This window comes from Narcine bancroftii, chromosome 13 (assembly GCF_036971445.1).
Source record: "Narcine bancroftii isolate sNarBan1 chromosome 13, sNarBan1.hap1, whole genome shotgun sequence".
NCBI classification, from domain to species: Eukaryota; Metazoa; Chordata; class Chondrichthyes; order Torpediniformes; family Narcinidae; genus Narcine; species Narcine bancroftii.
This window is the reverse complement of record NC_091481.1, coordinates 19,557,326-19,584,112: the sequence shown is the minus strand read 5'-3', so window position 1 is coordinate 19,584,112 and position 26,787 is coordinate 19,557,326. Positions and strand designations below refer to the sequence as shown.

The window sequence follows — 26,787 nt, the reverse complement described above, 5'->3', positions numbered from 1 at the left end:
AGTTAATGAAAAAAGTGAATCAGAACTGCATTTGGTAGAAATTTGAAACAAAAACAGGAAAAGCTGGAAACATCCAACTGATTAGAAAGTATCCCCACAGACACTTGCCGGATTTCAGGGTATAGAAGTTGCCAAACTCACTGATTTCCACTACCCAAGTTGAGCCCCAAGGTCTACGTCACAGAAGATTAGATGTTTTTCAGCAGGTTTATGCTGGGCTCAGGACAGGAGGGCCAAAGACAGAGGCCGGAGTGGCAGTAGAATGGGGAATTAAAGACCTTGGGAGCTATTGTGGGCGGCACAGCTAGTGTAGTGGGACGGTACAGTTAGCATAGCGGGTCTGAATGATTGGCGTAGAAGTGAGCGCAATGCCTTTACAGTGCCAGCATTTGCAATCCAGCACCATCTGTAAAAAGTTATCTTCTCCCCGTGTCTGCGTGGGTTTTCTCCAATTTCCTCCCACCGTTCATAAACGTACCAGGGGTGTAGGTTAATTGGGATAAATTGGGCACCACAGACTCATGGGTTGAAATGGCCTGTTACCGTGCTGTATGTCTAAATGAAAATAAGAATAAAACATAAATAAACATTGCAGGCATTGTCAAACATGATCATCCAATCTAAATTCCAATGTGGAGCAGTTTAATCGCCAGCACAAAATGTGAGAAGAAATGCATGCGAATTGCCGATTGATATGGATTCCCATTTAAAAAGAATAGGGACAATAATTTTGCATTGACTGGTGGGGTATGAGAGTTTGCCTTCAGCTGCCAAGCCAAACATTAAACACTTCTTTTCAGAATTAGGAATTCTTCTTGTTTTTTTAATGTCTCAGTCCAAGAGATACTTCTGATTACTGTACCAATTTCATTATTGTATTAAGTTAGTATTTAATCACTTTCCACCATGAGTTACCAAAAGAAAGATTGTCCTTTTTATATGTGCTATAGAATCTGTCATTCCAGATTCGGAGTTCAGACAGCAGCAGAACAGAGAGGAGAAGGTTTCCTTTGACACTCTTGCACTGTCAAGGATTAATTTCAAAGTTCCATCATGATTGAAATGATGGCAGTGTCGAGAAATTCAGAGATAGGTGTACACAGCAAAACTCATCAGGACGTAGCCTAAAATATGAATTCACTGTTGAAAGTTTGGAGGTGCTGACAGACATTGGCTTGGTCGGTGCAATGGAAAATACCCATAAAATCTAAGACAGTATTATTCCAACAGACAGGCAATAATGCTGTTTAAATTCATACATAAATTATGGCAGCTTATTACATTTCGTTGAAGGTTACAAGCATGTGCAATTGTTGATTTTCCTATAAACATCACAATAATAAAACGAAAAACCTGCTTGACTTGATTTTGACCTGCTGTTAATTGTGAAAATATTCCACCCCTATCACAACTTGTTACATAATAATTGGTGGTGCTTACACTTTTGGATCAGTAACTGCAGAAAAAAGTAATTAGAGCAAAATTTTCTTGATAAGTTCTTAGTTGCACTACAAAGAATTCCTGAAAAAAAAAATCAATTGTTTCTCTTATTCCAGAGTTTAGTCTGCAAGCTTCTGACATCTAAATAGGGATTTAAACACCAATGTTTACATATATTGTTGTCAGATTGCATACTATACATTTTGCAATGGATATAAAAGCTTGTAACTTATAATATCCTTCAGTTACTACAAGCAAAAAAGACAAACTTCATATCATAACCAAATGGTGCACTTAGCATATTATATGGTGAGTTTGCTGCAATGAAACTGTAGGAGGTATCTACCCTTGGAAGCACCTTGAGAGTATGAAAAATGTTCAAGTTATGTAACATTATAAAGGAGCAACCATGGTCCCAAGCCTCGTCTGTCATTCAATAAGATCATTGGTGATTTGGTTATTGCCTACCACTACATTTTCCATCTGATCCTCATTCCCCTGAAGTCCAAAAATCCATCCAAATCAACTGTAAATATACTCAATTAATGTTATTAAAACTGGCTTGGGGGATGTTACTTGGCATTGAGTAAAATAGATTCGTTTACTTTATTCTTAATAAATTCTTTTTGTTCACGAGTGACAATATTATGGAATCATAAATAAAGAAGTGCAAGACTGCAGTGAGCCCAAAAATGTGCTATGTGACTCACTATTGCAAAGTAATGAAGAGATTATGCTGAATTCAGTATTGTTACGTTTACTCAATTGGGGTTTACAGAAATGTGTGAGATCATTTTCTTAATATTCTAAGACAGATGCTTATTTCTTTGCCAACTGAAAATGCTATTATATCCAGAAGATATAACATCCAAGCATAGGTTTCTCTTGATTAACTAGACTATTAGTTAAGTTAATGCAAATGATAAATCATTACTAGGTATTAGAAAATGTTGCTTGGTTATCTATAACCATGTCTCATGACATTCCTGTCTCATTTGGAGGTGACAAACAAGTTGTAAGAATTAAAAATTTAAATGACTGAAATACATAATTGTGAAAATATAATGTAGCAGGTTGATTGTGAAGTATATGTTGATGAATAAATGGCAACCCCAAAATTTCCACTTAAAATGTAGGTTTTGAACTATACTTGCTGCATAACCCTACCCCAGGTATACTACCCCAAAAAGTCCTTTACCAACCATCCCACTGGCCAGTGAAGTGATGCTGTCACAATATTTTAAAAGCAAATTACCCAGTAAAGATTTACATTTTATTAGCATATTTTATTAGTAGATTTTAGATGGAAATACTGTTATAAAAGATGACATATACAGTTATTAACAGAATCAAATTTGCTGAAATTCTCAAGGTTTCAGTGCTGCCAAAGCTCACTGGAGCACTGCTCCGGAACCTCTGTTTAAAAAAAAGGGTGAACTTCTCCATGAATGAGGGAGATATGATTGTAGATTTGAGAGAACATTCCTCTCCCAACAAATTTTAGAATTTAAGTCTGCTCCCCAACCTTCCATTTGGCACACAAGCAGTAGTGAATCAGGAACGGTGGCGAGACCAGACTCCAAGTTGAGGGAATGATTGGCGGAGACCCTCTACTGCCCCTGTTCTCCAACATGCGCGAGCGAGGACTCCGCAATCCTGCTAAATCTTGCCATACTGACACCTTCTGGGTGGGGCCGTACGGTAAGGTCTCGGCCGCGGAGGCTCCATATACCACATTTTGTCCGCCTCCATCAATTCAGCTGTGCTCGCCACTTACAGGATGGATCAAACCAATAACAGTATTCCATTCAAAATGAGCCCTCAAGAAGAAATTATATTTATTATTTCTCTGCAGTTGTCAGAGAAGAGGATACTTTGGCTGGAGTCAAAGTTGTACCTGTGAGTTTAAAGAGTGAAGACCCGGGAAAAAGAGAGAAACATGATATGAAGGGGGGGGGTGGGGTGGGTGGTGGGAAGAAAGGCACTGGATAGAGAGAGGTGTAGGATAGATAGGAGCATGGGATAGAGAGATAGAGTCTCAGAATTGAGTCAAAATTGGTGAGACTTGGGTGTGCGTGGCAGAAACCTGGGAGAAAGACTCAGGATTGAGAGGGAGAGATATAAAAATACCTGGGAGAGAAAGTACTGAGTGATAGGAAGACCCAGGAGAGAAAGAGAGACCAGGAATAGTGAGAAAGATACATCGACAGATAAGGGACAGTGAGAGAGAAGCCAGGATAGAGTGATGAAGGACAGAGTGAGGAACTCCAGGAGAGAGAAATAGGAGATAGAAGGTAATGTTTCAATTCGTTTGCTCTTTCTTGTCATATCAAATTGTCTAATTGAGTCTGGTCTGCCTGTACTTTAATAGTAGTCCCACTGAGGAAGCTTTTTGCATGTGGTCCCTTGTATATGCAAGAGTTTGAATGTCTGTCATCATTACCATTGCTATATTCTCTGATTACTTCTGTCTGTTGTTCAAACATTACCAAGGTCACTCCAGGACTGTGAGAATTTTGAGGTGTTTGGGAAGTAAACATTGAGAAAGTTTCAGATCCATTCTCAGTCCTTTAAATCTAGCTTAACATGTTCAGGATATCTACCAGGCAGCCAATCTACTTTCACAAATTTTTACTTTTGACTAATTTTGGTCTTATGAAGGTGGGAATCTTGGCAGGTGAAATAGGGCTCAGTCTGGTTCTTCTATAAGAAGAATCTCTGGGACAAAATAGTTATTCACCTTAAACTTTAGCATCAGAGGGCAATACAATATGGGCATATGAGAGGAAAGGAAACATTTGAGAGTTGGCAAGAACTCCCAGTTTGTTGGCATGTGTCCAATGTATTCAATAGATTAAGAGCTTCCAGCTGGTTTTTAGCAGGGAACATTTTTTTTTTAATCTGCCCTTCTCTAAAGATGACCAGCAAAATTTCCCTGAGGTGACTCCTTTTAAAATCAGAAGGACTGCACGTGTTCAAAACTGTTCACCACTTTCTTCAGGGGAATGGGCAATAAATGTTGGCTTTGGCAGAAATGGAAAATGAACCTTGTTTTTAAGTTAAATGCCAGAATGGAAAGGAACTTGTCTCCCTAAACATTCAACTTCTCTGTGACCATCAAGAGTGAAATATGCTGACCAATGCCTAACATCTAGCCAGCAGTCTTATTCCTATTATCCCCACTGCCTGTTATATCAATTGCATTTGAACCACTGGGCCAAATGAGAAGTTGACAAAGGAGCAACAGATGTTACCCATTGGTAACAAGACAAATGCCATTATAGAGTCCACACACATGTGGGAAGCATGCCTTCATTGTAAAAAATGTTAGCATGCTCATTGTGAGGCATCAAACTCATAAGGCTATTTGTCAGGGGAGCTGACGTCAAGAATCGTGCTGCTGTGCTTGCTGCATGCTGGATAACGTCAACATTAGCAGGACCAAGTACTTGCATCAGGTATAAAATGAGCAAATGAGGAGGAGAGTGAGTTGGAAGCAGAAAAGGAAGACGAGGAAGAAATGAGGAAAAAGCAGAAATAAACTTTGTTTTAGTGCATTGAAAAATGCCTTCAAGTCACCGTGATCTTTAATTGTGTGACCTTGCCCTGCAGGAAGGAAGGGAAGTATGTCAGTGCACAGTGTGCAGTCTGCGTGCTCAAGCTGTGAGTTGCAGCTGAAGGTTGCCGTGGCGTATTATTGTCTATCACAGCGTATGAATGCTTGGCAGACTAATAGAGATAGACTGGTGGTAACTGCGTGATGTGTGCTAGATAAATTTCAAAGATTCTGGGACTAGCGATGCACTTCATTGGATAGTGTGTCTGATGATGCATTCACTAAAGATCATTGGTCTGAAATCCTTGACCATCTGTTTCCTTGGAGCCCGAGTTCAGGCAGTGACCATCAGGGTTATCTTTTCCCAATGTCTTTGAGAATGTAACTTGAGGTCCTCTCTCTTTCTTTCCTCCTCACTCACCAACACCTCCATTTTGATGCCCGCGCTTAACTGCTTCACAGGTCCATTTACAGAAGGTCTTTAATTTAGTGAGGTTTTCCCACTCATGATAATTGCCCCTAGTGAGGAACATGGTTAATGCTGGCTAGACCTTGCAATGATTATAGTTAGTAGTTAGCCTTAATCTGGCAAGCTGCCAAGATGCAGTTTAATCATCCATCACTTAGCGGCTATTTAACTTAGCTCATGCTGCATTTTGTAACTACTTAGACAACACACAACTTACAAAGCCAAAGAAACCTTAGAACATGTAAGCAGAATAGCTATTACATTAAAACAGTGGTTTTCTAACTGCCCCCCAAACTCACATTCCACCTTAAGCAATCCTTATGTCTCTCTGATTAGTAAAGGATTGCTTAAGGTGGTATGTGAGTGGAAAGAAAAAGTTTGAAAACCACTGTTTTAATCGTACCACATTGACTCATTATGTGCACAGTTTCATAACTCCAAAGGAACTGGGCCAATGACAATTTTTCTCAAGCAAAATATTTCAGTAACAATTGGATCTAGAGCAGTGGTTCTCAACTCGCATACCACTTTAAGTAATCCCTTACTAATCACATACCACCTTAAATAATCCCTTACTAATCACATACCACCATAAATAATCCCTTACTAATCACATACCACCTTAAATAATCCCTTACTAATCACATACCACCTTAAATAATCCCTTACTAATCACATACCACCTTAAATAATCCCTCACTAATCACAGTGTACTTACGGCGTAGCGATTGCTCAAGGTGGAATGTGAAAATTAAGGGGCAGTTTGAAAACCACTATTAAAATATCAATAATACATTCAAAATAATATCTAGTTTTTCTTCTGAATAAAGATAGTGGATAACATCAGCTTTAATATTTTTCTCAATCAGTTGTTTAGAAAGCAAACATAAAAATTGAAATTATTGATTTTAACCCACCGTGTCAGTTCTGTGACTGAATTGAAGAACTTTATAAGACTTTAATTCCTCAAGATTTATCCTTTGGGAAAAAAAAAAGTTCTTATTGAACCCTACTCAATTTTCTTTAAAAAAAAGTTATTTAATTTCAATAAAGATGCTAATAATGGGAATAAACCTCTCCTGTAGGATCAAGCAGAACAGGCTGTAATGACGTGCAAATTTGCACCAAGTCACCTGGAGACGACATTGAAATGGTATGTCACATGCAATGACTTGGAATTTGGAAACATTTCACCTCGGGCTAAAATATGCCTTCTCACATACTACTGATTTAATGCTTGTAAGCATCTTGCTGGGAAGCACTTCCAAATAGTCCAGAAAATGAATCCTATATCTTTTTCAGTACATTTGTCAGCATGTATCAATTGATTTATTTCTTTAGCAAATTTAATTATTCTAATTTTTATCTTCATTCACTTTTCATAAGAATCCTACCTTTATCCTGCAAGAAGGTATTACAGTGATTTATTGTTCCCTTATTTAGCATAACCATTAATGTTTTCTCTCATTCGTCTGTTTCATTTTAATATCTAACTGGATTCTTTAAAATGTATTCATTCAGGATGTTTGTCATTGGCTGGAACAGCATTTATTGTCCATCTTTAAATGTAATTGAACATATGGCTTGCCAGTCCCCACTTTAGAATCCACCACACTGTTGTATGTCTGGGGTCACAGACTTGGTAATTCAGCAGGTTTCTTTCCTTGAGGAATATTAATGTCCTAATCACATCAGTGTACTAGATAGATTGGTATGATAGTAGTTTCATTCCATATGTACCTAATTACTTGAATTTAATTGCATTTCAACATGCCCTCGGTACACAAGTCTGCTATTCAGTAGATTAACCATAACACAAGGTGAATGGTGTCTAGCAGTAGGTTCTATGTTCTACCTAACTACCACTGGGTCTCATTTTATCACACAATAGAAGCACTAGAAAAAAAAATTTATTTTTGTTCCAGCTTTTCAGCTTTCTGAAACTCATCACTGGAACTACATATTCAAACACACTCCAGGCTAATTGAAGCCCATATTATGAATGGGAGAGCTTAGAATTTTACACAGAGTTGAATGCAAAATTAGGGTTAATGGGTTGTTGATAATTTTTAAGCTAATGACTGTTTACAAGTCTTAGAGTCCAATATTAAGAACTTACAGCAGATAAAGTTCAACTATGGGATTTGTTCAACATGTGATCATGGAATTATGTGTACTATTATGTAAAAGGAATAATGTCCAAAATACATGTCATGTGAATCAGCCATTTAACAACAGAGCTAAAATAAATTGAGCTGCAGCAATTATTTCAAAGCATTGGACTATGTGATACCCATGGAACAAAACCAAGTGAAAGATTAACCAGATAATACTTTATATGAAATGTCATTAGAGCCGATGAATGCCTTTTTGGTTTCCTTTTTAAGAAAGAGATACATGTTCTATACATCTAACCCCAATATCCTGAATATAAATCCATTCAAAGGAGCCACTTTATATCCTCCTTGACCTGAAGTAAATCACAATCCTTGTGACATCCCTTTTGTATGATTCAAATATGTTTCAATGTTAGGTGGACTATGTATAGTAAACCATTTATCATGCAAAAGTTTTCCTTAGTTTCCTCTCATGTTCCGCACATTAAAACTGAAATGTTTCGAACTGCCTTCCAGAGAAGAATGAAATGAGTTTTGAAGCCTTCTGCTCTGAACATTGATTTATCAACCAATGAAAGTGATTCAGTTTTCCTCAAACAATACCAGAATTATTTGGAATCTTCATTAAATTCAAAATAGATTCTGGAAACTTCGGAAGTGGTGAACATAAACTTTAGGAGATAAGAATGTGAAAATAGATCAATAAATTATTGATTGAATATATGGAAAGTTACGCGAACTGAATACATGAACTGAAATTGTGATGTAAAAGGAATTAATGGTAAATATCAAAGAAGTACTTGATAAGTTGACAGCATCGAGTCCACGCTGCTGAAGATCCAGCTGCGCTGGATGGGTCACGTCTCCAGAATGGAGGACCATCGCCTTCCCAAGATCGTGTTATATGGCGAGCTCTCCACTGGCCACCGTGACAGAGGTGCACCAAAGAAAAGGTACAAGGACTGCCTAAAGAAATCTCTTGGTGCCTGCCACATTGACCACCGCCAGTGGGCTGATAACGCCTCAAACCGTGCATCTTGGCGCCTCACAGTTTGGCGGGCAGCAACCTCCTTTGAAGAAGACCACAGAGCCCACCTCACTGACAAAAGGCAAAGGAGGAAAAACCCAACACCCAACCCCAACCAACCAATTTTCCCCTGCAACCGCTGCAATCGTGTCTGCCTGTCCCGCATCGGACTTGTCAGCCACAAATGAGCCTGCAGCTGACGTGGACTTTTTACCCCCTCCATAAATCTTCGTCCGCGAAGCCAAGCCAAAGAGAAGAGACTTGATAAATAATTGAATGGTAATTTTTTTTTGATGGCCATCAGGCGTGAATTGGTGAGTAAAAAACATTTGAGCTGGGGCAGATCCAATACTGCATGAATTTATAAAGCCTGAGAAATAGTTTGGTGAAACCTTTGGTCAATCATAGCATGTTAGAGAAATCTTGTTTATATGAAAAGGACCTGGAAATCAGATGATAGCCTGAGAATACAGCAATGGTACATAGAAATGAATAAATATATTCCATTGGAAAAAACATATAATTTAAGAAATAACATCACAGTATTTGAACAAATTTGGGAACCGTACATGAAACTCAACAGAGAAGTCCTACTGCGGACCTCCACCCCCTAAAATGACAGAAGGAGAAGAAGGCAAAATGAACTGACCCAGTGTGTAAAAGTAGATGACACAATTTTCTTGTTTATTTTCATTGTGTGATGACATTATTTAATGGGTTTAATGTATCTTATAGGTTGAACATTGAGTGGGTGGAGAGGGGGGTGAGAAGGAGGGAGAGGGGGAAAAAATGCCACTGTGTATATTCAAGAGGGAAAGGTTTATGTGTATTTTGGTCAATATGGTTCATAGTGTGAAAAATAAAAAAAAAATTTAAAAAAATGACCTGGTAGTAATGAAGCTCCAGATGTATATACAAAAAATAAATCTCTGCATAAGGCATTGGCGCCTTTGTAGTCCACCGGCGTTTGCCTTGCCAAAGCAATATTTGGATTATGCCCTTATCACTATTATTTTCTAGTTGACATTGTTATCAATCTGACGAATTGGTAGACAGGGAAAGTGCCACAGCAATTACTTATATTTCAGAAAGCTTTTGACAAAGCTTCAATCAATAATCAATGACTAAGGTGAAGGTGTCAAAGATGAGAGACAAGGTTCTGTCAATGCTGTAAGTTGGGTTAAATATAGAACTTTGCATTGGGATATTATTTATTAGATATTCAAGTATTGGGCTTGATCTGCTTGCAAGGTTTTTTTAAAAACAGCCTTAAATATTACCTCGAGTGATCTTGTAAAGGTTTATAAAGTTATGAAGGAAGTGTTTAGGATAAATAGTCAGAATCTTTTCTCTCTCCTCTTTCCTCCCCCCCCCCCCCCCCCCCCCGACTCCATCAGAGCAGGGTGCTTCTAGATCTTTAAAGGAGAGCATTGTGGCCAATTTTTCACACAGAGGGTGGGGAGGCATCAAAGAAAGTGGTGGAAGCAGATACAATGACGATTTCTAAAAGGCATTCCATCAGGCACTTGAATAGAAGGGGAAATCGAGAGATACAGTCCCAGCAAAAGGGATTAACATACAGACATCATACAAGGTTGATGTCTCTGCTGTATGATTGCAAAGTGAATGAATGCACTCAGAGTCAAATGAGGAGTACAAACATGCCTTTAAATCGCTTACAATCAACGGCCAGTAGACACAATCTGAGGTAAGGCAGGTAAACCAGGATTTATATTGAGGGTGGAGCCAGGTGAGGAGCCTGCCATCTGAACAATACATGGACAGTGAATTCCAGTTCACTGCAGTGATACAATAATTCTACTTGATGATATGATTCATTCAAGTAGACCTAGTATATCAATGTGGAAATGCTAATGCTAAATGGCTGGAGTTTCACAGATGCAATTCACGACACCCACATCATCATTCATGTCCCAGCTGAGGTTATACCTTTGCTAACAGGAAAGGATTTCAGTCATTTCCAGCTGGGCTGTGATCCAAAATGTCTTTTTATGTCACAAAATTGACCCGCAAAAATAATGCAAGGTTACACTCGTGAGTAGAAGTGCAATGGCAGCAGACTTCAGAGGGCAAGCATACCAAAAGGAGAAATATAGCCTGTCATGTAAACTGTAGAAACAAGGTACTTTAGGCACCTAATTAGATATTTTACTTGTTAGAGAATGGGTCTGAATTCTCCGAACACTCCTACTAAATTGGATATGACTCAATTCTATTTAAAGAGGCGGAGGGGGCTAAATTGGATGGCAATGGAATTATGTATTGGGATCATTATGAGTTTATGAGATTTGCCAAGTGCATTACTTATGCATATTTTAGTGCATTACAGTGATGCCTGATTTTAAATGTGGTATGAAAATTTTCAAGCCAACAAATGCTGGCTGAAGACTGTATGCTTCTCTTAAAAGGCAAAGTGCTGTCTGTTCAGACATGGCAGTGGAAATTGATTCTCTGGACAGAACAGTCTCCAGAAACCACGGCTAACCACAGGAAAGGCAAGCACTCAGAATTTTGAGCACAGCTCTGAAGACTTTTTGCAAATGTGGAAGGCCTGAAAACTCCAGAGGAGTTTAGAAGTTTTAAGCAAAAATAGCAAGACAGGTCAGTTGGGGGGGCAATACAAGGAATCTAACTCCAAGGACATGAATTTTGGCCCATGGCATGTTCAGTAACCATTGGGAAGGTATCCTCAAACCTATACCTTTAACAGCTCCACTGCACAGCAATTTGTACAATACCTTATTATCAATCTTTATCAATTTAGAATTTACTTTCATGAGTGATAAAACATAGAACACTACAGCCCCTGTTGTGCCAACACATTTTTTTTTTAAATAGTACTAAATCTTCCCTTGAAGATCTATTTTTCATCTATCCATGTGCCTGCCTAAGAATTTCTTAAATGGCCCTAATGTTTCACCCACCCCTGGCAAGACATTCCAGACACCCACAACCCAAAGAGAACAATTCCAGCTCAGCTAACTTTGCCCTCATAAGACAATTTTTTCCAATCCAGGTAACATCCTGGTAAATCACTGCACCCTTTCCAATAGCTTCTGCTTCCTTCCTATAATGAGGTGAGCAGAAATGAATACAATACTCTAAGTGTGATCTCACAAGGGATTTGTAGAGTTGCAACATGATCTCTCTACTCTTGAACTCAATTCCCCTATTAATGAAACCCAGTATCCCATAGGCCTTCTAAACTATCCTATCAACCTGTGCCGTGACCTTGAAGGATGCATAGATTTGAACCCCAAGAACTCTCTGTTCATCCATTTGCTTAAGTAACCATCTATTAACCCTGTACTCAGCCTTCTGGTTTGTCTTTCCAAAATTCTGGTTTGTCATTCCTCACACTTATCCACATTGAACGCCATCTATCACTTCTCCTCCCTACTTTGCATTCTGTCTAATTCTTGTAACCTTTGACAATCTTCAGCCATGTCCACAACTCTTGCAACCTTCATATTATCTGCAACTTACTGACCCGTCCTTCCGCCTCTTCATCCAAGTCATTTAGAAAAAAATCACAAAGCGCAGGGGTCCCAGAACAGATCCTTACGGTACTCTACTAGTCACAGACCTCCAGGCAGAATACTTTCCTTCCACTACTATACGCTGAACCTGCAAGTTTTTAATCTACGCAGCCAAGATTCCATGGATCCCATGCCGCATGATTATTGCACTGTCACACAGACATATCATTTATGAAAGCCACACTTCCACACACTGCAAACTAGCAGCCACAATAGGCTATTCATCCTAATATGTTGTAGGACACTCAGTAAAAATGTAACCCCCTCTACAGAAAGTGAAGAGAGCACGCAAACAGCAACAGGTGACAAAACACCCATGCAGCCACAATGTCAATAGTCATTTTGGAACTCCACCAGCTCTGCTCCAGCTTAAATTCCACTGCACATAACTCAATTCTCTTCATAACCTGTGTCACATTCCAAAATATTTAATGCAGACGGAGGCCCAAAAAGTGAGTGACAACAGTAGGCTTTTTTCAATTACTTCTGATGTCGTATGAAATTAACGTCACAATTAATCTCAGTACTTCAGCTTAATAAACACTTAAAGGTTAAGCCAGGCATGATCAAAAAGACTATGTTGTGGCATACATGGTCTTCCAGAGTACTGAAGGCAGATGAAATCTGAGCCAGCCTGAGGAAGCAGGTCGATTAAGTATGATAGCAAATAATATCTGAGGTTTCATCAAGAATTGACAGCACGGTTTCAGCCTTGAGAATATTTAAAGGTGAAGAAACCTCAGCCAATTTACAGCTGATCTGATGGTCCGATTGAGAGATAACAGTGAGGTTCATGGTCATCGGCATACACAAGTGTTTGAAGAACAGGTCTCAACATATAAAGTTGTTTGATCTGAAGTGCTCATGTATGTAGTTGGTATGGATTGGATGGATGAAATGGTATCCTTCTTTCATTCTGTAAGAAAACAGATTCAAAGTAAATTGTGCACTGTGTAGGGACCATGTCAAAAGAGAAGCCAAGAGACAATGATGTACCGTGGAAGGAAAATTCATCAGGCAGTTAAACTATGAAAGCCAAATTGAGCTGATCATTGAACTATTGGACGCGTTATTATTATTATGTTGGACAGCACTGTAAATGTGAAGTTACATTTTGACATAATTAAACATGGATTCCTTTTTGTTTTAATTTCAAACCCTCATTGTAAAAAAAAAGTTGCAGTTGTCTGAATGTACCAAACAACAATATACTTTGTGAAGGAAGGACTTCAGCTAACTGATACACATTGCTTTTTTTCTGATCTTTTATTATTGAAAATGAAAACAGCCAGTGGGTTGATAGAAATCTTAAGATCATTAATTTTTTTTGCAGTTTCTGTCAGAGGTCAGTGTCACTTTCATCAACCAAATCTGCATCATTCTATTTTTACACTTAGTTTAAACTGACCTACTTTGTGAAGTTGAACAATGAATATTTCTAGATTTTGCTTTTTCCTCGAGTTCCACATTTATATCTATTTCTGAAAGTGGAGATGAAGTTCTAATTACCCAACCATCTCTCATTTTACTGCGCTGGGAAATGCCTTTTTTCTCCAAACTCCACTGAAGCACATGTAATTACAGTCCTAGATAAGGTCGATATGTCAAGCAAACCTCTACACACAGAGTATCTTCTTTGGCTTGGCTTCGCGGACGAAGATTTATGGAGGGGGTAAATGTCCACGTCAGCTGCAGGCTCGTTTGTGGCTGACAAGTCCGATGCGGGACAGGCAGACACGGTTGAAGCGGTTGCAGGGGAAAATTGGATGGTTGGGGTTGGGTGTTGGGTTTTTCCTCCTTTGCCTTTTGTCAGTGAGGTGGGCTCTGCGGTCTTCTTCAAAGGAGGTTGCTGCCCGCCGAACTGTGAGGCGCCAAGATGCATGGTTTGAGGCGATATCAGCCCACTGGCAGTGGTCAATGTGGCAGGCACCAAGAGATTTCTTTAGGCAGTCCTTGTACCTTTTCTTTGGTGCACCTCTGTCACGGTGGCCATTGGAGAGCTCGCCATATAACACGATCTTGGGAAGGCGATGGTCCTCCATTCTGGAGACGTGACCCACCCAGCGCAGTTGGATCTTCAGCAGCGTGGACTCGATGCTGTCGACCTCTGCCATCTCGAGTACTTCGACGTTAGGGATGAAAGCGATCCAATGAATGTTGAGGATGGAGCGGAGACAACGCTGGTGGAAGCGTTCTAGGAGCCGTAGGTAATGCCGGTAGAGGACCCATGATTCGGAGCCGAACAGGAGTGTGGATATGACAACGGCTCTGTATACGCTTATCTTTGTGAGGTTTTTCAGTTGGTTGTTTTTCCAGACTCTTTTGTGTAGTCTTCCAAAGGCGCTATTTGCCTTCGCTAGGATTCTCCTAAATAGAATAATACCTAGTGTCGCCGAGAATATTCTCCCAGAATCACAGTGCGGCTTTCGCGCAAACAGAGGAACTACTGACATGGTCTTTGCCCTCAGACAGCTCCAAGAAAAGTGCAGAGAACAAAACAAAGGACTCTACATCACCTTTGTTGACCTCACCAAAGCCTTCGACACCGTGAGCAGGAAAGGGCTTTGGCAAATACTAGAGCGCATCGGATGCCCCCCAAAGTTCCTCAACATGGTTATCCAACTGCACAAAAACCAACAAGGTCGGGTCAGATACAACAATGAGCTCTCTGAACCCTTCTCCATTAACAATGGCGTGAAGCAAGGCTGTGTTCTCACACCAACCCTCTTTTCAATCTTCTTCAGCATGATGCTGAACCAAGCCATGAAAGACCTCAACAATGAAGACGTTGTTTACATCCGGTACCGCACGGATGGCAGTCTCTTCAATCTGAGGCGCCTGCAAGCTCACACCAAGACACAAGAGAAACTTGTCCGTGAACTACTCTTTGCAGACGATGCCGCTTTAGTTGCCCATTCAGAGCCAGCTCTTCAGCGCTTGACGTCCTGTTTTGCGGAAACTGCCAAAATGTTTGGCCTGGAAGTCAGCCTGAAGAAAACTGAGGTCCTCCATCAGCCAGCTCCCCACCATGACTACCAGCCCCCCCACATCTCCATCGGGCACACAAAACTCAAAACGGTCAACCAGTTTACCTATCTCGGCTGCACCATTTCATCAGATGCAAGGATCGACAACGAGAGAGACAACAGACTCGCCTAGGTAAGGTATGGTCTAATAAAAATGGTATTTACATCATTATGGAGTTATACATCCACAAAAGAAGAAATTATGTTAGTTTACACATATCTCTCCCATTATGGTGTTAGCTTTCTAGAAATAACCTAGGCTGCATCCAGGTTGTTACCTGATAAAGAAAGATCAAAAATCTTCAGACTCAGTGAAGCTACTGCTTCAAGGCTCCAGAGACCCAGGTTTAAACACAAACTCTGTCCTATTGGAGTTTGCATATTCTCCTGTGACTGCACGCGTTTCCCCAGGTAGACTGCTTCCCTCCCACTTCGTTAAAAATATGCAGGTTAGCCACGGTATATTGTCCCCAGTGTATAGATTAGTGGTAGAATCAGAGGATAATTGATGAATGTGGTGAATGTGTGGACAATAGGTTAAAAGTAAAATTAGTGAGCAAATGAAATTCCTCTGTGAGCTGACAAGAGATTTCATGGGGCGAAATTACCTCTTCGATGTTGCAAGGAAATGTAGAAAAGAAACCCACCAAAGGTTGAATACGTTCAACTTGATCACATCCCCATTTTTACACATATTAAATGTCTGGGGCATTAGAGGTGGAATAGTTCAAAGGAATAATATATGTATAATATGAAAGATAACAAATAATGTGACCATTCATAACAGAAATTTTCAGATTTTTTTTCATTTTGATGTCCATTTTCCATTCAATGACATTGAACAAATATTTTTTCACCATGACTATTTGTTTGCCTTCTAAGGATGAACTAATTCATTATAAACATATCTAAATGTCTCCTTCAAATACATCAAGAGTGCAGATAATATAATTTCAAGAGAACCATTGTCAAATAAATGAACTTTGAGCCAAACAAAGGTTAATCAGGAGATATGAATGAAAACTTAGTTAAAAGAGATGGGCTGATATGGAGACCAACTTTGCAAACATTCTTATGTGGCTTGAAATGATAGCTCGTGATGGGAATATAATTGATCATGAGGTTACAACATTAACAGTCAAGGTTCAGTCTTCCCAATGTTTAGTGATGGAAATTACTACATTTCTAAATCTGGATGTCTGAAAAGCAGTGGGTCCAGCTATAGGCTAGGACTTTATTAAGAGTTTTATTTGTGAAGTAATGATTGTGGTTTTTACAGGAAGAAGGAATGACCCTGAGGAAAGAGAATTATCTGCAATGTTAGATAATTCAGTCAGAATATAACGTAAGCAGATAAACCTTTAGTCTGAATGCAGCCTGAGGTAGACCTCAGCCTATTCACCAGATCTAGTCTGCCACACCAGTTTATCATAGCTGATCTATTCCCCCCCCCCCATAGACCCCCACTGCCCAACCTTCTCCCCATAACTTTGATGGTCTGATTAATCAAGAAATTATCAATCTCTTTATAAAAAAAAGTGGGTATCAGAACTTTCACTGAAAAGGCACCAATCTAATATATAAAGTCTTGTTTCTGGACTGAGTATTTTCTGTTTTTGTTTCATATTTCAAGTGTCTGCAGTATTTTGATTTTGTGAGAGTATGAACTGGATTTTGTTCTAATGTGTATTAGGAGAAGGACAAAAGGAGAGAGATAAAGGGAACCATGGAGCTCTATGGCTACACCTGGAGAAGCTCAGAAGGAAGGTTTGGTTTGATAGGTAAGGGGAACAAAACTAAGTTGGGAAAGGAGATCCACAGATGGCTTCCATCTTTGAGATAATGTCCACAATCTCCTAATTCTATCACATGACCAAAATTGAAAAGGACATCCAGATTTGTTCAAAGTAACATCTAATCCATCTGGAAAAAAATATAATCAATTAACTTCTTTATTAAAGTGGGAAAGATCATTAATTTGACGAGTGTAAGTACATAAAGTACCTCAGTTCTTTTCTGCATAAGATTTTTTAAGCATTTGCAGTGATGGTAACAACAGTTGAATATTTAGGAAAAAAAGCTCCATTTCAATTCAAAGTCTATACTTCTGCAATAGAAAAGTTTTACTTATTGTAACTTCATGATAAGTGATGAGAGTGTTCCAGTATGCAGATTATTCACTTTCCAGGAACTGACTGTTCCAGTGCACTAATTACTTTCTTTCAGCACAAAGAACTTAAAATATTAATCACTGAAGCAGATCAAACCAATTTTTCATGAATCATTCTTTGGTTGAATCATTTATAATTTGTTGTGAAAGCCCATTCATGAACTACTCTATAGAATGTACAGTAAAACCTCTGTCATCCAGAATTCAAGCAACTGGCACAAAAAAAAAACACCAGAGGAAAATAAATGAATAGATAAACACAAATTTTAAATAAATAAGAATAAATTAAAAATTTTTAAAGTTTAAAATTGTAAATGTAAATGTTCTCTGAAATAACACAAAAATCTTTGGTGAAGAGGAGACTGAACATGCAGCTAGCAGAGGGCCTTGATTGAATTTTGCTTTTAGCACCTGTTTGAATAAAGTGGTGTTTGTATAAAATGGTGTCGCCCAGGCTGAAGAGCTGGTTGATGCCACTCGCAGTTGGGGGTGACTCTATTAAAGTATCTCCTTATCCCTGCTTACTAAGAGTTTCCCCAGTTCAGAAGCCTTATATGTAAGCATGTGGGGAGGGGGGGTAATTATCTATAATGTTATTTTTCATTTTTCAGGTGGCTCCAAAGAGGGGGAGGAAACTGCAGATGCAGTGATGGTTAAGTATGTTCAAAGAAATTCACTGAAAATAAAGTAAAATTCTTTAAGGATTACATATTTATGCAAATGGAGTTTGTTCAGTCTAAGTATCATTTTTTTTTTAATCTTCTAAACTGTTTATTCTTAATGCAGGAGTATTAGCTAGGCATTGTAAGAGTGAGTCTCAAGCAACCGGAGAACTTGCTAATCCAGCTACCAATCCCCACACATGCAGGATACTAGGGGTTTTTAATGATAATGGAAAGGCCAACCCCAAATAAAGGCCAAGAAATGCATCTGAGCAACAGCAAATAATATAGAATTGGATAGATGCAAGTAGTTTTAATACAGCCTGAACAAGTATTGAATGAGTTAGAGACAGTTATTGATAAGGTGAAGTACCTGACCTAATGTGTGTCATATCACAAGGTGGTATCAATAGCATTCCTTGCAAACAACAGAAGGAGGCCAGTCAGCCCGAGCATTCTTTACCATTCCAGTCAGCCCAAGCATTAGGCTCACCTAATCACCTGCCCAATACCCAATTTTCATGAGATTGTTCTTACATCTCTAATACCCTTGCTAATTAGACCATGGCCCATCTTCTCATCTCTGACCCAGGGGTACATGTTGGTTTCTGTACAAGGTAGACTCATCTCCAGTGTAGCTCCAGTGATTGGAAAATGTTGCTAATAATGAGATTCTAATCAAGAGTGATAGACCTTGGATGAGCAATCAGCTGTAGCACAAAACATGATGTCCCTCTGTCTTTATTGTTGATCATGTCAAAGGCTGAATGGACCATCTTGCCACCATTTGATGAAGATATCTATTTTCTAGTGTATTTTCAGAGAATATTGCATATTCATTAATGTTTTGCAGTTATTTAGCATATGTAAAGGGCCATAACTGCGTGGGAGGGAGATCGCTGAGATGTACATTGAAGAGAGAATGATCCTTGGAAGGGCCCACTACAGACTGTGTGTAGGTAGCTGATTTGATCTCCAACATACACACAGAGTGGTCCATAATTCAAGATAAATTAATTAGTTCTGGGGTTTATATATGGAAAGGTTAGTTGGAGAAAGTTTCAACAACATTATTGAACCATTATCACTGGTTCAGAAGGGGTCAGTGGACACAACTACTGCCTTCAAGCGAAATTGAGCGAGGTCTGTGATGGCAATTACTCCGAACAGCTATGTTTATCTAAATGCTGCACAAGCATTGCTCCTTCCAGGGTAGGGTGTGCTCAGCGTGACGTATTACAGGAACCTCTGTCATTGCAATGGAAGTGTTCCTCTGTGTATCATTAAGTGATCCCTATTTTTTAACGAGGCCACACTTGGAATTGGCGCTGTATAGTAAAGGCTGGTAAACAGCGCTGCTAGCCACTGCCTTCCATGTGCATCAGTTCCTACTCCTTTCAACCCAAGTGTGCAAAGTCAATCTCCTTCCAGATCTTACAAGACATCTTTTGTGGAAGGAGGGGAGGAGTTCTGCAGCCACATTGTGACCTTGCCCCATGAACCAATTGCATTCTAGGATGCTGCAGGTGATGGAATTTTCCAAATCTCTAAGGAATCCGATGAAAGACGGCAATTTTGAGGATTGCAGAGGAAGTTTTTTTTTCAGGAAAACAAAGCATATCCAAATAATTGTGATTCCTCTACAAATACTGCACCACCAAGGACAGTGCATCCAATCCATCGTGCATTGCTTCACTTGCTGGACCCATCCAACAGTAGAGTTGAGCTGCTCAACATGGCTCAGGAGCCTCCAAGAATGTTCTCAGAAACACTGATATTAACACTGTTCAAGTGGCTTCCTCATGCCTCAGGGAGAAATCCTCCTTTTTAAAAAAACCTCAGCGAGAACCAACAGAAGCACCTTCATCTACACAAAGACATTTAAACTTTTTTTTTCAGCTTTTCAGCAGTTTTTTCCCCACACACCCCCAAATAATCAAAAGCCTTGTTTCTGAATTAGAGTCCCATCCTTAATGCACAAACAATGCTGCAGCCCCCTTATCCATAAATGAATGGTTAGCTTATTTTGGATGATGTTTTCATCTCATACTGTAGTTCAGCCATTCTCAACCTTTGTTTGGCTTTGGCCCCCTTTGTGCTCCCCTTCCTTGTGAAGAATCAAGTTCAGATGGTTTCTTACTCTCTTACGGACTACATAAAAATACCAAAAAAAATTGTTTCAGTCTGTGCCCCACCCCTTAAATGTGCTGTAGGCCCAGGTTTTTTGGGGGGCGTTGCTCTCTATATGGTCCCTGTTGAGAATGGCTGCTGTAGTTTAGTATACAAATACTATATCACATGTAGGTGTTAATTGTTAAACATCATCTCCAACAAGCTAATTATTGGTGTGACTAGTATGTGATTTTTAAACTGCAATGTCAGGAGAAGGGGAAAAAATGGAAAATAAATTGCTGAAAAAAATTAACATAATTACTGCCCGTGTATTCGTTCACACTGGACACCTTCTTAGACTGGAAATAGCCAAGTCCAACAGTCCCGGTGGTTGGATGTGCAGTAGAATGGGCGACCATCAGCCAATTTTTCTGGTATGTTTTCTCCATTAACAATGGCGTGAAGCAAGGCTGTGTTCTCGCACCAACCCTCTTTTCAATCTTCTTCAGCATGATGCTGAACCAAGCCATGAAAGACCTCAACAATGAAGACGCTGTTTACATCCGGTACCGCACGGATGGCAGTCTCTTCAATCTGAGGCGCCTGCAAGCTCACACCAAGACACAAGAGAAACTTGTCCGTGAACTACTCTTTGCAGATGATGCCGCTTTAGTTGCCCATTCAGAGCCAGCTCTTCAGCGCTTGACGTCCTGCTTTGCGGAAACTGCCAAAATGTTTGGCCTGGAAGTCAGCCTGAAGAAATCTGAGGTCCTCCATCAGCCAGCTCCCCACCATGACTACCAGCCCCCCCACATCTCCATCGGGCACACAAAACTCAAAACGGTCAACCAGTTTACCTATCTCGGCTGCACCATTTCATCAGATGCAAGGATCGACAATGAGATAGACAACAGACTCGCCAAGGCAAATAGCGCCTTTGGAAGACTACACAAAAGAGTCTGGAAAAACAACCAACTGAAAAACCTCACAAAGATAAGCGTATACAGAGCCGTTGTCATACCCACACTCCTGTTCGGCTCCGAATCATGGGTCCTCTACCGGCACCACCTACGGCTCCTAGAACGCTTCCACCAGCGTTGTCTCCGCTCCATCCTCAACATCCATTGGAGCGCTCACACCCCTAACGTCGAGGTACTCGAGATGGCAGAGGTCGACAGCATCGAGTCCACGCTGCTGAAGATCCAGCTGCGCTGGATGGGTCACGTCTCCAGAATGGAGGACCATCGCCTTCCCAAGATCGTATTATATGGCGAGCTCTCCACTGGCCACCGTGACAGAGGTGCACCAAAGAAAAAGTACAAGGACTGCCTAAAGAAATCTCTTGGTGCCTGCCACATTGACCACCGCCAATGGGCTGATAACGCCTCAAACCGTGCATCTTGGCGCCTCACAGTTTGGCGGGCAGCAGCCTCCTTTGAAGAAGACCGCAGAGCCCACCTCACTGACAAAAGGCAAAGGAGGAAAAACCCAACACCCAACCCCAACCAACCAATTTTCCCTTGCAACCGCTGCAATCGTGTCTGCCTGTCCCGCATCGGACTGGTCAGCCACAAACGAGCCTGCAGCTGACGTGGACATTTACCCCCTCCATAAATCTTCGTCCGCGAAGCCAAGCCAAAGAAAGAGAATGGGCGACCATCAGCCAATTTTTCTGGTATGATTTACACTGCAGGCTTCCTCCAAAAAGGTGTAGGGGTTCTGTAGGATAAATTGCGGGGCAGGAATTGACTCAAAATTTCTGCACATACCTTTTTAGACTGCCCGTGTAGTGCCAAAATTCCTCAATTGTCTGCAGTCTGACAACCCCTAGAGATTCAATTTAACAAAGAGCTATGTCCTGACAAACTCAATGTTTAACTCCAGAATTATGAACAGAGGGTATCGATCATCAATACATTGTTTCATTAATTGTTAGAGACAGTAGGTATTAACCATTTTTCATAACACTATGACTTGTGATGCCTCATTACCTTACCATTAGTTCACCACTATCCTGTGATGTTTTAATTTGTTTAGTCTTTCTTTATCCTTGGATTTCAGTATGAGATACAAATCTTGCATCACAATAGATTATTTTGGCATTCAATTTTATGCATGTAGCATGCTTTACACCCAATAAGTGAAAGCTTAAACAAATCTTCATATTGTTCTGGAAACTTCTCTCAACATGGTTGTGATGTATTCATGCTGAAATCATTCCCCAACCCCTTCAATCCATCTCCTAGAAGAGTTGATTATTTACATTAAGAGTAATTTTAATCAATACTGCTTTTTTTTTTACTCTGGCTATCCATCCCCTAGGATGATGATGGGTCCTTTCAGTCAGTTTGTAGGGTTTAGTATGAGGATACCCAACTTCTCAAAGGAACAACGTGTGTGTGAATGGATTTAGATGAGTAGGCGGTTGAACAGGTCCACACCCAACCTCTCAACATTCCCTCCCGGATCCTGCGGTAAGGTGCGGCCCAAGACGGTGGGGGGTGGGGGAAGTTCTGTTGCAGTGAGTGGCCGGACCACTCAATACCCTTCTCTTCTAAATATTACATTACATCTTCCATTTATTTTGAATGTTCGTCTGGTCTTGCCAGAATACATTCTCCATTTTATGAAATATACTTTCTGAAATTTTGATCATCTATTTCCCTTAACATAATGAAGATGTAACATATTTACGTGTTGATTATTGATTTTTAAATTACATAATTTTTTAAACCATTGGTGGCTTGCATTCTACTTAAAATTAGCTCAACAAATTACTAATCCTCCTTATTGTTATGTAAATATTTTTGTGGTTTATGACTGCAACACTTCCCTTCTGTTGGGACACTCTTAATTGTCACAACACCGTTGTGCAATGGCCTGTCTTGCTCTTGCTTTCTACAATATCTTGCTACACTCACTGACTGACTGATGTACTTGTGCAAAACAAGTCCTATTAGAAAGGTAGCAGAGTTCCCCATCTAACTCGGGGCACAAATCATGTGAGGAAACTCAGCGTGTCAGACAGCAGCAGTTGGAAGTAAAAGGCAGTCGATACTTTGGCCTGGAACCCTTTTTCAAGGGCCATAAATAAAGCTGAATAAAAAGGTGGGGGGGGGAAAGAAAGAAATAAGGAGGGAGCACAGGTTAACAGGTAAGAGGTGGGAAGGCAGAAGAGAACACTGAGAAGTGATGGAGGATAGGGCAGAGGGCTAAGAATGACTCTAATAGGAGAAGATAGGGAAGGGGGGGGTAGCTGGAGGAAGGGAGACAGAGGAGCAGGGAAAGAAAAAGACCGAAGGGGGGGGATGTTAATGGAAAGTGAAGAAGTCAATATTGATGTCTTCTGGTTAGAGATTGCCAAGACATTGATTGTCTGGTGGGTCACAAGGATGTTTGCAAGCATTGCTTAAGCATCAGACCGGAATAGACAGGGTGGCTTCAGCCCAGCATTTTTGTCCTTCAGCAATTACATTAATATTATTTACACTAAAAAAAATTATCCATTCAGATGAACAATTTGGACAAGATGGAAAAGACAGCAGAGCACTAACTACTGAGCAATGGTTACAGGATGTTGTCTTACTTGAATTTGGAGAAATTTAGATATAATGTTAATGAGATCAAGGTTGAATTTGGCAAGCTCTGGGGCCCATTCATAGACTATTATCCATAATTTGATTGCTTAGGCAGGGGGTGCTCTGGAGGGTTTTCTATTTGACGTCTGAGAGCCGAAATTCGGTTCTTTACAATTTATTTGCTGGTTACAGTTTAGTGGGAGGGGTTAGATTAGAATGGATTTTTACTCTTTTTTCTGATTCTTTTGACATTTTTATAAAAAACTAGAAAAGATTAATCACAATATTAGAATACGAGGTGAAATTCTCTTAAGGATATTTCATGTTTTCTTTAGAATTATATAAGACAATATACCATTGATATACGATTCATTCTGTTGATTATATAAAAGCTATATAATCAATTGATATCTAAATATATACAAATAATATTTCTCTTTCAAAATAATAAAAATATTTTAAAAATAAACATTTCACCCATTTGATATCTGAGTGGAAAGGCTCCCATACCTAACCAAAACTACAGAGAATTGCTAAGCAATTAAGCCAGGGCCTAGGTTGTCATTTTGTACTGTCTGCCACTTCAGTGATTACTAACTTAAGTTTTAAATCGCAACACATTTTCCAAGTGCAACCTTTATTTTCCCTCGTGCTCAAGTCTGCTCCTAAGGGCCGGAACAACCATGAACTGCTTGAACTTACCCGAGGTCAATCATGTAATTGAGGTCATCAATGAATTTGTCTTGATTCACTGTGATTCATTGATATTACTTAGGGAAAGTCCATGCGCTCATTAGGTTCAAAAGTTCAAAGGAATTCCATTGCAATTGTCATTTCCTAATGCTTTTGAAGCTTGAGATGCTCAACCAAATTGGGGGCATTTTAGTCAAAGTTTCTTCACAGTCTGTCTCCACAACATGCTGGAAGAATTGTTGCAGCACAAGACACATGACACCATCCAGAAAGCAGCTCATATTGTTCTTAAACAATAACACGCATATAATGAGGCACAAACATTGAAGATGATGGAATCAGGAGGAAGAATCCAGCAGGTACAGCAGCATTTATGGAGGCAAAGAGGTGACTGACAGTTCAGGTCGAGACCCTGCATCAGATTTCATGAGTAAATCAGAATTTCACTGGAGGATATAATTGTTACACAATATTCTAGTCGAACTTGTAATTTGTTTATATCAAATTCAACTCTCCCACTTCAGCGAAGTTCCAGTCCATTCATGTCAAATAGATGACTTTCTCCTTTAAACTGCAAAGAATGGAATTTGCTGTAAGCACTTGCTTTAAATTATGTTGTCAATACGTTTCAGGTGGAGAGTACAACTCATTTTTTTCATGATAATTATAAACATTCCTTAGCTTTAGTCTACCCTCTTCACATCAAAACTCACTGTTTGTAAATCCAGGTTAATGTAGTCCATTTCAATTTTCGCTTTTTTACTTCCTTAAATTTAAATCACTCTATTAATGGTAACCCCCCCCCCACCCCATCTGCATTAAAAAAAATTAAAATTCTTCTATATTTCATTTATGTTGATTGGTTGGCTGAAGATTAAGGACTCTTACTTTTGTCCTTTTTGACATATATTTATTCTCTCTGCATTGCACAGCCAGTTTGTTTACATTTCTTTATTTGTTTCCATGTGGGCTTTCAGTATAGTTTTCTGCACGACCAATAAGTGGTAATTCTGCCTTGCCCACAGGAAAAAGAATCTCAGTCGGTGATATCATGTATGTACTCTGACAATAAATCTGACATCTAAGGATCAACTTCAAAATCCTTCCATATCTTAGCCAAATCATTGTTTTTATTAAAATCATCTGAAGGTCCTCCAACTTGCAGGCAAATGACACCAATGTAAAATGCTAACTTGGTCACTAGGGATGAGTTGGTGGAAAGGACCTGTTCTGTGCTGCAAGACTCGACTCCACATCTTTATACATTCTAGATCAATGGTTCTCAACCTTTTTCTGTCCACTCACATACCACTTTAAGTAATCCCTATGCCATCTGTGATTAATAAGGTATTACTTAAAGTGGTATGTGAGTGGGAAGGTAAGGTTGAGAACCACTGCCCTAGACTCAATTGTTACTGAAATATTTTGCTTGAAAAAAAATTGTCATAGGCCCATTTCCTTTGGAGTTTATGAAACGGTGCACATAACGAGTCAATTAGGTATGATTAAAACAGTGGTTTTCAAAGTTTTTCTTTCCACCCACATACCACCTTAAGCAATCCCTTACTAGTCACAGAGCACCTATGGCATAGGGAATACTTAAAAGTGGTATGTGAGTGGAACGAAAAAGGTTGGGAACCACTGATCTAGATACTATACAGATTATATATTCCAAATTTTCATTGCAACACTTCTATCAGTTTATATTAAATAATATACAGGATTTGTTGCAACATGCAAAACAAATGAACATTCCAGTTTCTGATTCCAGAGATCAGAATCAGAAAAATCATGTTTACTCTCTACACAGTTCATAAGATTGTATTTTAACATCTCTAAATATAGCTGATCTACAAATCTTTAGTTCTATATTCATCATACAAGGTCACTGTGTTCTGGGTGATTTTATACCTTGCTTCTTTCAACTCTCACAAACAATTGGTGATATTTGGAATATGGATTTCAGACTAGAGTTTACGATGAGAAAGTGGGTGCGAGGTTTACTCATTTTTGCAATGGTAAGGACACAACAACAAATTACTAACATTTTGAAAAGTACTTTTGGAACATCTTGAAATATTGAAAGATGAATCTACTTAGGACATGGAACACTGCAGCACAGATGCAGACTCTTGGGGCCTCCAAATATGATGCCAAAGTAAACTAATCCCATGATTCATTGCCCTCAATTCCTTGTCTTTTCATTGTCTATCTAAATGCCTCTTAAACTTTGCCATCATATCTGCTAATCTACCACATCCCCACCCTCTGTGTAAAAAAAACTTGCCTTAGATTCAGAGTACACACATGAGATCACATATGACCCTGAGATTCCTTTATCCTGCAGGCATGGCAGAATTACTACTTATTGACTGTG

The 26,787-nt window shown here is 39.6% G+C and overlaps 1 long non-coding RNA gene across 2 annotated transcripts in view; it reads left to right on the top strand.

The window, feature by feature from the left end:
- The window catches only part of LOC138748353 (uncharacterized), a 101,149-nt gene extending 83,106 nt beyond the window's left edge, over positions 1-18,043 (top strand). For both annotated transcript variants that reach the window (XR_011347965.1, XR_011347964.1), the window contains exons 3-4: positions 16,889-16,976; positions 17,977-18,043. This is a non-coding gene — a long non-coding RNA (uncharacterized lncRNA). The remainder of the gene's footprint in view (positions 1-16,888; positions 16,977-17,976) is intronic.
- Positions 18,044-26,787: the final 8,744 nt, after the last annotated feature.